A 10,092-nucleotide genomic window follows, 5' to 3' on the forward strand; every position below is an offset into this window, starting at 1 on the left:
CCACTTTGACTTGAGTTTTTGTGCAGGGTGATATATACGGATCAACTTGCCTACATGAAGATTGTTAGACCATGATCATTTGTTTAAAATTCTTTCTCTTTTCCACTGTATAGATTTGGCTACTTTATCAAAAAACAAATATCCATAGGTATGTGGGCTTATTTCTGGGTCTTCATTTCTATTCTATTGATCATCTACTTATCTGTTTCTGTACCAATGCCATACAGTTTTTATCACTATTGTTCTGTTGTTCAGATTGGGATCAGGGACAGTGATTCTTTCAGAAACTCTTTTATTGTTCAAAATTGTTTTGACTATGCTAGATATTTTGTTTTTCCATATTAAATTGAGAATTGTGGTTTTAATATCTGTAAAAATTGTGTTGGAATATTGATGGTAACTGCTTTAACTCTGTAGATTGCCTTTGGTAAGATGGATATTTTCACTCTCTTAATTCTATCTATCCATGAATATGAGAGATCTTTCCATCTTCTGAGGTCGTCTTTGATTTCTTTCTTCAGGATCTTGATATTCTTGTCACACGGTTCTTTAACTTGCTTGGTTATAGTTAAACCAATATATTTTTATATTATTTGTGATGATTGTGAGGAGTATTGTTTCTTTATTTCTTTTCAGCCCATTTATCATTGTATAAAGGAGAGCTACTGATTGATTTCTTTGGGTTAATTTTACATCCAGCCACTTTGCTAAAGTTGTATATCTGCTGTAGGAATTCTTTGGTGAAATTTTCTCTTTAGTGAAATAGTTTGCAGTGTATTAGTATTAGCTCTTCTTTGAAAGTCTGGTACAATTCTAAGTTAAAACCATCTGGTCCTGGGCTTTTGTGGGGATGGTAGACTTTTAATGAGAATTTCCATTTTCCTTAGAACTTACAGGTCTACTCAAATTATTTATCCAATCTTCATTTAACTTTGGTAAGTGGTGTTTATCAAGAAAAGAATCCATTTCATTGAGATTTTCCAATTTAATGACATAAGGTTTCTGAAGAACTAATGATTCTTTAGATTTTCTCGGTTGTTATGTCCTCTCTTTTAATTTCTGATTTTGTTAATTTTTATATTATCTTTCTCCATGTTTTAGTTAGTTTAGCTAAGGATTTATCTATCTTGTTGATTTTCTCAACAAAAAAAACCCCTTGGTTTTATTGATTCTTTTGTACTGTTCTCTTTGTACCTAATGTATTGATTTCAGTCCTGAGTTTAATTATATCCTGCTATCTACTCCTCTTTGGTGTATATGCTTCTTTTTGTTCTAAAGTTTTCAGATGTGCTATTAAGTTGTTAGTTTAAAAAATCTCTCTGATTTCAATATAAAGGCACTTATTGCTATGATCTTTCCTCTTAGAACTGCTTTCATTGTGTTTAGGTATGTTCTGTCTCCATTCTCATGGACTTCTACAAAGTCTTTATTTCTTTCCTGACCCAGTGGTCATTAAGTAGAGAGCTGTTTAGTTTACAGGAGTTTGTAGGCTTTCTGTTCTTTCTGTTGTTGTTGAAGTCCAGCTTTAATCCATAGTGGTCTAACATGCACATGGTTATTTCAATTCTCTTGTATCAGTTGAAACTATACCATATTACTTGTTTGGGTCCCTGTGGAACAATGTTCCACCCTCTTCTTGGACTGACTTAATCCACCTCTTCAATGGTGGGGCCTGAAGAATCACCACCAGATGGGGGAGCTCCTCCACCAGGGAAGCTACAAGGCATTCCTCCAGGCACACCATCAGCACACTGGTACAGCTTGGTAATGATAGCATTGCAGACTTCCAGTTCTTTCTTCTGATGCTCAAATTCTTCCTTCTTTGTAGTCTGGTTCTTATCCAGCCAGTTGATGATTTCATTGCACTTGTTTGAAGAATCTTCTGTTTGAACCAAAGAAAACACATGGTGGGTGGGACTCATGGCTCTAACTGCGTATGTAGCAGAGGATCGCATAGTCAGTCATCAATGGGAGGAGAAGCCCTTGGTCTTGTGAAGGTTATATGCCCCAGTATAGGGGACTGCAAGGGCCAGGAAGAGGGAGTGGGTGGGTTCAGGGCAAGGGGGAAAGGGGGGTTTCAGAGGGGAAACTAGGAAAGAGGATTACATTTGAAATGTAAATAAAGAAACTATCTAATAAAAAATAGAATCTTCTGCTTGTCCTCATAATTGACATTGCCTTGAAGTTTCTCATCTTCAAATGTTGCTTTCATGTTGAAAGCATAAAACTCCCAACAGTTTGTGGAAGAGACCTTATCTCTCTGCTTCTCATCCTCAGCTTTGTACTTCTCAGTGTACTTTGTGGACTCAATATCCTCCTTAAACAAGCACCCTTGTCATTGGTGATGATGATCTTGTTCTCTTTCTTGTGGATTTATTTACAGCAGAAAATTGAGGATGGCATTGGCATCAATGTCAAAAGTAACCTCAATCTGAGGAACCACATGGAGTGCTGGAGGTATGCCTGTGAGCTCAAACTTTCCAAGCAGGTTGTTGTTCTTAGTCATAGTCCTTTCACCTTCATACACCTAAATGAGTACACCTGGCTTATTGTCAGACTAGGTGGTGAAAGTCTGTGTCCACTTGGTAAGAATGGTGGTATTGTGCTTGATGAGGACAGTCATGACTCACCAGCAGTTTCAATACCAAGGAAAAGAGGAGTGACATCCAAGAGCAGCGAACCCTGAACATTCTCAGACTTGTCTCCTGATAAAATGACTGCCTGGACAGCTACACCATAAGCAACAGCTTCATCAGGGTTAATGCTCTTATTCAGTTCTTTACCATTGAAGAAGTCTTGCAGAAATTTCTGAGTCTTAGAGATTCTGGTAGAACCACCCACCAAGACAATATAATGGATCTGTGACTTGTCTAGTTTGGCATCTTGAAGGACCTTCATTACAGGGTTGAGTGTGCCACAGAACATGTCAGCATTCAGTTCTTCAAATTTAGCCCAGGAAATGGAGGTATAGAATTCAGTTCCCTCATAGAGAGAATAAATCTCAATACTGGCCTGGGTGCTGGAGGAAAGGGTGAATTGGCCCACTCACAGGCAGTGCAGAGGCGCCTGACAGCTCTCTAGTTCTCACTGATGTCCTTGTGCTTCCCCTTAAATTTAGCAATGAAATGGTTTAACATTCAGTTGTCAAAGTCTTCTTCACCCAAGTGGGTGTCTCCAGCTATTGATTTGACTTCAAAAATTCCAGCCTCAGTAGCGAGGATTGACCCATCAAAAGTGCCACCTCCCAAGTCAAAAATCAGCACATTCCTTTCTAAGCCATAAGCAATAGCAGCAGCAGCAGTTGGTTCATTGATAATTTGAAGTTCATTGAGGCCAGCAACAGTTCTAGCATCTTTTGTTGCCTGGCTCTGAGAGTCATTAAAATAGGCTGGCACTGTGACCACAGCATTGTTCACAGTCTTTCCAAGGTAAGCTTCTGCAATTTCCTTCATCTTTGTCAGAACCATTGAGGACACTTCCTCTAGTTAGAAAACTTTTGTCTCCCCTTTGCACTCAACTTGGACCTTGGGCCTGCCTGCATCATTCAGCACCATGAAGGACCAGTGCTTCATATCAGACTGAACAACAGCATCATCAAACCTATGTCTGATCAGACATTTGGCATCAAAAACTGTGTTCATGAGGTTCATTGCAACTTGATTCTTGCCCAATTAATTGTTCTGTGTCAGTGAAAGCAGCATAGCACTCTGGGGTGCAGTTACCCTGGTCACTGGCAATTATTTCCACCTTTCCATGCTGGAAGACACCCACACAGGAGCAGGTGGTGCCAAGATCAATGCCATACGCAGGTTCCTTAGACATGGTTGCTTGTGTGGAGGCCTGGCTGTACTGACAACGAGACCACAGATATGTCAAAGAGCTGCCTCTGCATTCAGTAAGACCTAAGGTCACTTTCTTGTGCTTCAGCTATGCTGGGATATGCAGGGCTTGCTCTAGTAAGGGCTCTGGTGGTGTCATATTACCCTGACTGTTGTTGGTTTTGTTTTTACACTGACCTTTAAGCCATCTGGGTTTTGCAGTTATTATAGATTTAGATGCTGATTTCTGGATGTATCTTTATTGGATGGAATTTTGGATGTTTTTCCCTTTGGTTTCTGTTTCCTTTGACTAGTGGCCTGAGTGGCCTGAAGTTCCAGTGACTAGCTAGTCTTCAGATCCAGAAGGGTATCTCCCCTGGGCTTGTTGTGCCTCTGAGGCTTCTGGAGATTTGGGTGCTAACCTTGCCTCTGGGATCCCTAGTACTAGCATGGCCTGGAGTCCTTCATGCCAGTAGGCCACCAGGGAAACAGGCTAGATGTGGGCTGGAAATAGAGTCCAGGTGTTGTGTTTTAGGAGAATATGGTGGAAAAGGGTGTAGAGTCTTAAATATTTTTTTTCTCATGCTGGCAGTAACTGAGTAAAGCAGGCAGAATTGTAGGGCAGAAGATGGAGCATAGGGTATGGGGTACAATTTACCTCTCTTTAGGGGTGATTTCATGAGTATTAGTGGGCACTGTCATGAAAAGGGGAGGGGCTTACCTGGTATCTCTAGTACCAACAGGCCTTCAGGAAAGCAGCAGAGTGTGGGGCAGGGCATGGCATGAGGTACAGTTTACTGCTGTTGCCCTGTTTGTTTTCTAATAAGAGACAGAAAGGGAGTGGATCTCCCTTTGAGTAAGAAGAGAGGTGGAGAGTCAATGGGAGGAGTAGGTGGAAGGGAAATTTTATGAGAGAAAATTGATTTCAATAAAAGGAAAAGACAAAAATAATGATAAATTGACTTCTTTCCCTATTTATATCCTTTCACTTTCTTTCTCTTATCTTACCGTTTTGGTTATTGATCTTAGTAGGAACTCTGAGTTTGTCTCCATTTCATGTGAAATTGGCTACAGATTTGCCATACATAGCTTTTACTATGTTGAAACAATCTCCTGCCACCCCTACCCTTTCCATGACTGTCTTCCTAAGGAAAAGGTGGAGTTTGGTGAAGATTTTTCTGAGTTTAATGAGATGATCATATAATTTCAGCATTTGAGTCTATTTATGTGAAGGATGACATATATTGATTTACATACAATGATCCATCCATGTGTTTCAGGAATGAAATGAACTTGGTTGCAATGATGAATTCTCACTCATTTATTTGAAATACTTTTTGATAATTTTATACATGGGTGCTATATTTACGTCATTTTCTCATCTCTCTCTTCCTCCCCCCAACTAGTCTTGTTTCTTCTACTACCTGTCAAATTCATGACCTTTCTCTTACTCAGTTATTATAGTTAAATATATTTATTTACACACACACACACACACACACACACTCACATTCACATCCCTAATTGAGTCCATTTAGTGTTGCTTATATGCAATATATCCTGCTCCATATATGTTAAGGTTTATTGTTAAGTTTTCCTGTCATGTCTAGAAGATAATATCTTCTGGTCCTCTGACCCTTACAATCTTTTCACCTCCTCTTCTGTGATTCTCCCTGAACATAAGGTGTAGAAATTCTGTTGTAGATGTATTGGTTGGGACTGAGTAGGCAATAGTCACATGTTCTCTGCATGTATACATTAAGGCTTTCTGATATCAGTGACCTATACTAAGCTCTATAGAACACTTAATGGATGAAAATGGAAAAATTAGTTCACTATAAGCATTTAATGTATTACATTATAATGAGAGGACAGTTTCTAAAAATGATAATGTGAAAATATTCAGAAACTGTTCCCTATTCCATAATTTATACAAAATCCACTTGTGTGAATAACAGATTTATAATTCACATCAGTTTCTCTCTGAAGATAATATTTTTAAAAAATCTCTAAAACAATGGCAGTTCTTTACACCACACTGATTTGATATCAGTTAACTTACGTTTCTCTATGTTACAGGGTTCACAAGTAAAAGGAGATGTTTGGGTTTAGTGATTTTAAAGAATATTCTTAGTTTCACTGAGATGAGATTGATTTACCATGAGTCAAAAGAGTCCAGAACTATTGATTCGTTAACTCACTCATTCCTAATCCAACCAAGGGAGTGCTGAGAGCAAAAACTATTCCATAGGAATATGATTCATAGACATTATGAAGAGACCACTTCACCTATCTGCAGTGTTTTCAGACTAAACCTTGCTTCTCAAGAGATTCGCTGGCATGTGTTGTGGGAAATCCAAACTGGAAGCTGCCTGAGATACAGTTTCCTAAAAAGCCTCCATAGAGCTCCTTTAACTTCCTGGTTCCTGAGGCTATAGATTAGTGGATTTAACATGGGAGAAATGAGCGTGTAAAAGATGGCAACCTGGCGATCTTGTTCTAGATTGTAGCTGGATGATGGCTTGAGGTACATGTGAACCAAAGAACCAAAAAGAAACATCACAACAAGAACATGAGAGCTACAAGTGGACATAGCTTTCTGCAGGGCAGCAACTGAGTGCATGTGGGCTATAGCAATACCTATGCGAACATAGGAGCCAAAAATAAAGAAAAAGGGGCTTACCACCACAGCTACACCCTCAGTAAAGATTAACATTTCATTGACCACTGGTCGAGTACAGGAGAGCTTCAGTAGAGGAGTGATGTCACAGAAGAAGTGGGTGACCTTGTTGCCACAGAAGGTTAAACGAGTGACCAACACACTGTACAGGAGACTGTTAAGGCTGACCACCACCCACGAGGTCAATGTTATTCGAAGACAGAGGCTATGGCTGACAATGGCAGAGTATCTTAAAGGGTCACAGATGGCAACATAGCGGTCATATGCCATTGCACCAAGCAAGTGAACTTCCATACTACCCACTGTCATAAAGGAAAAGAGCTGTGTCATGCAGCAGTTATAGGAAATGGTTCTGTTTACAGAAAGTGTGTGCACCAGCATCTGGGGAACAATGATGGTTGTTAGACATATGTCAATCAAGGAAACCTGGCTGAGAAGGAAGTACATGGGGGTCTGAAGCTTGGGGTCTGAGCAAGCAACAATCACTAGTAGGGCATTGCCCAAAACTGCCATCAGGTACATGATAAGGACAACTCCAAAAATAACTGGCTGCATCTCTGGCTGGCTGGACAGTCCCAGCAACACAAATTCAGTCACTTCTGTCCTGTTTTTAGTAGCCATAAATCGTGCCCTACATCACCTGTAAAAAGGGAAGAAGATCAGAGCTGGGAAAGAAGGAGAATGATGTCAAAGCCCAGCCACATCACAGGTATCTACATCCCAGATTGGGTAACTGGGGAACTTGTGAAACCTGTGCTTTTTAATTAAAAATCTTTATAAACATTTTTTTTAAAAACCAAAATGTTAAGCAACTCTCTGGAGTGAAGATATCCTTCTAACTTTAAGCATCAAGAAACTCAGCTTTGTTCTGATAACTGTGTTGCATAAAATCAACTAACCTTACTCAGGATGGGAACAGATGTGAGATAAGCTCAGAGTTTTTAGTGGCTATTTTCCTCACAGAATTTGATTCTCACATCTTTTTAAATCAAAATTCAGTATAAATGGGTCAAGAGGTATACCAACCTTTGCATGGTGCTGTACAAATAGAGACATTTTGATAATGTAATAGATTTATAACTATTTAGTCTTAGCTTCTCAGTGGTCTGTACTTTTATGACTCTGATCAATATGTTGCCATCTTATACATACACACTTGACATTTGTGTTTAATAAAATTAAGATCTCTTTTAGCCTTTTTTAAAAAGTTAAAAATTATCTTTTTAGAATATTTCACTCTTCCCCTTTCCTCAATTTTAATAATAATTTTAGCTATCTGATTTTTATCTGTTTTATTCATAAAACTTGAAATAATGTAACAATGGTAGCAGACATTCTCAGACTTTTAATGTCAAGAATATTTTCATGTTACAAGAATTAGTACCTGACAGTTAAAACTATAACTTTTTATTTCTTGTTTAAAATCAGTTTTAATAAGCTTTGTCTAGTCAGCCTTCCCATTCCTTTTCAAAGTTTCTTCCTGGTATTATTTTAGAATGTTTATCCTATGTATCTCTGAATTCTATAACATTGCTTCATGTAGTAGTATTCCTGTGATGAGTCAATATGAGAATGTTTTAATCTAAAATTAAATCTAAATTTAATCTTCAATTCTGAGAAAGTTTCTCATTAAAATGTTTCTTAATTTTCTCCTTATTATGTGTTTGAAAACCCTTGGCAATTAGGTATTATGCTTCTTTGACTTATATTTCTGTCTCAATTTTTTTTTCAGATGTGCCTTGGATTATATTCCTAAAATTAACACTTATTTTGTTCTTGAAATCCTATTCTTTTTCTCATGAGCTCATTGTTCCATTTCTTCCTTTATTGTTCCACACTATTTTAGTATGAGAACAGTTCTAGAAGTACACATTTTTAAGTTTTAAATTTTATTTAAGTATTTTTATTAGTGAGCACAGTTTTAGTTTCATTATGGTCTCAGCTATATATCCAAAAGATTCTGAATCTTACCACAGAGGTTCCTTTATGTCCATTCTTCTTGCTGCTCTATTCACAATAGCAAATATATGGAAACAGTCTAAATATCCATAAAAATTGAAGGTTAGTAAAAATGTTATCTGCATTCACAATTGAATTTTATTTAGCTATAAAGAAAGGTGAAATTAAGAATAAATGTATTGTATTAACCTATATAGTTTGAATGATTGGTTTCTTCTGTCAGTTATATAGTTTTTTAAATATTGGATATTTTCATTTACGCTGCTGGTTTGTCTTTTTTGTCCCTTCATTTTGCTTGTTCTAGATTGCTATTGTCCATTTATCATGATAGACAGATAGATAGATAGATAGATAGATAGATAGATAGATAGATAGATAGATAGATAGAGATAGAGATAGAGATATATCATGCTACTCTGTCCCAAGAGTGGGAAAGTTTGCTACATGAACACATGGAACTCTTGCCTATATTCTACTTGTCCCAACTAAAAATGAGGACTTTCTCTGAGATATAACCCTCAAATTAATAGCCATAACTTTCTCACTTTAGAGAACATTTTCAAGTTTCAATTGGGATAAGATAATAAGCTATCAAATCTGAACTTTAAATTAGAGAGAAAAGTACACATACAGTACCTGGTGGGTTTGCACTGTAGTCAGCATGCATATCCACAGATTTTTCCCCATTCTCCCCTTTTACTCACCTTCCTCCTGGCCTGGCTACTTCCAGCATAGAGTCTTTTCTGGAAGGTATTCCCTTCCACTTCAATCCTTTGATTGTATGCTATGCATGTGGTTATCTTATTGATACTTTATCTCTTGAAAATCCACTAAGTGTCACACTTGATAATGATTTTCATTTTTTTACTTAGTATTGTATATTTTGCCCTCTGTTTCATTGAGATCTATAAACAGACAGAGGAACAAAAACAGATAAAATTGCAACACCAAAGCCGTCTCAACTATAGCTGAATCCTTGGGGTAACTGTCTCTACCGCAGGAAATCTATTGCAAAGAGATTGTATGTACAAGTCCATCAGTCAGGGATCTTTGTTTTGAATAACTTAAAAAATGGTTTGCCTTTTAAACTCTTAGATACCTGGAAATGCTTACATTGTTATTCATCAGAAAGATACTCATCTCATGGCCCCTTGGTCTTACAAACTTTATATTCCCTAGTACAGGGGAACACCATGGCCAAGAAGTGGGAGTGGGTGGGTAGGGGAGTGGGAGATGGTATAGGGGACTTTTGGGATACCATTTGAAATGTAAATGAAGAAAATATCTAATAAAAATTTTTTAAAAAGATACTCATCTCACTGTGCTGAATCTTTTTTTTAGCATCTCACATTTTTCCTAAGTTCATCCCCATTTGCTTCTTTGGACTTTGGTTTTCCTATATCTTCTGATTTATACATTCAGACTATCTTTAATTAATAGAACTTATCTATAAAGTTGAAGTTGGAATGTTCAAGAAAACTTACATTTTATGTTTACTCTCTTGTCTTCGTTTCTTCCTTTATCTTTCCATGTCAGTGAATGGAGTTAAAACTATAAGTTATCATTGTACAATGACTCTTTCAAAGGAGAGCCACACAAATGTCAACATGGAGGCATGGATGGGAATGAAACAAA

General features: G+C 37.5%; 2 pseudogenes; both read right to left on the reverse strand.

The window, feature by feature from the left end:
• Nucleotides 1-1,638: 1,638 nt before the first annotated feature.
• LOC110318429 lies at nt 1,639-3,822 on the reverse strand (annotated as a pseudogene).
• Nucleotides 3,823-6,127: 2,305 nt separating this feature from the next.
• Nucleotides 6,128-7,119, reverse strand: LOC110317557 (annotated as a pseudogene).
• Between the last annotated feature and the right edge of the window lie 2,973 nt (nt 7,120-10,092).

Source organism: Mus pahari, chromosome 3, assembly GCF_900095145.1.
Source record: "Mus pahari chromosome 3, PAHARI_EIJ_v1.1, whole genome shotgun sequence".
Taxonomy (NCBI): Eukaryota; Metazoa; Chordata; class Mammalia; order Rodentia; family Muridae; genus Mus; species Mus pahari.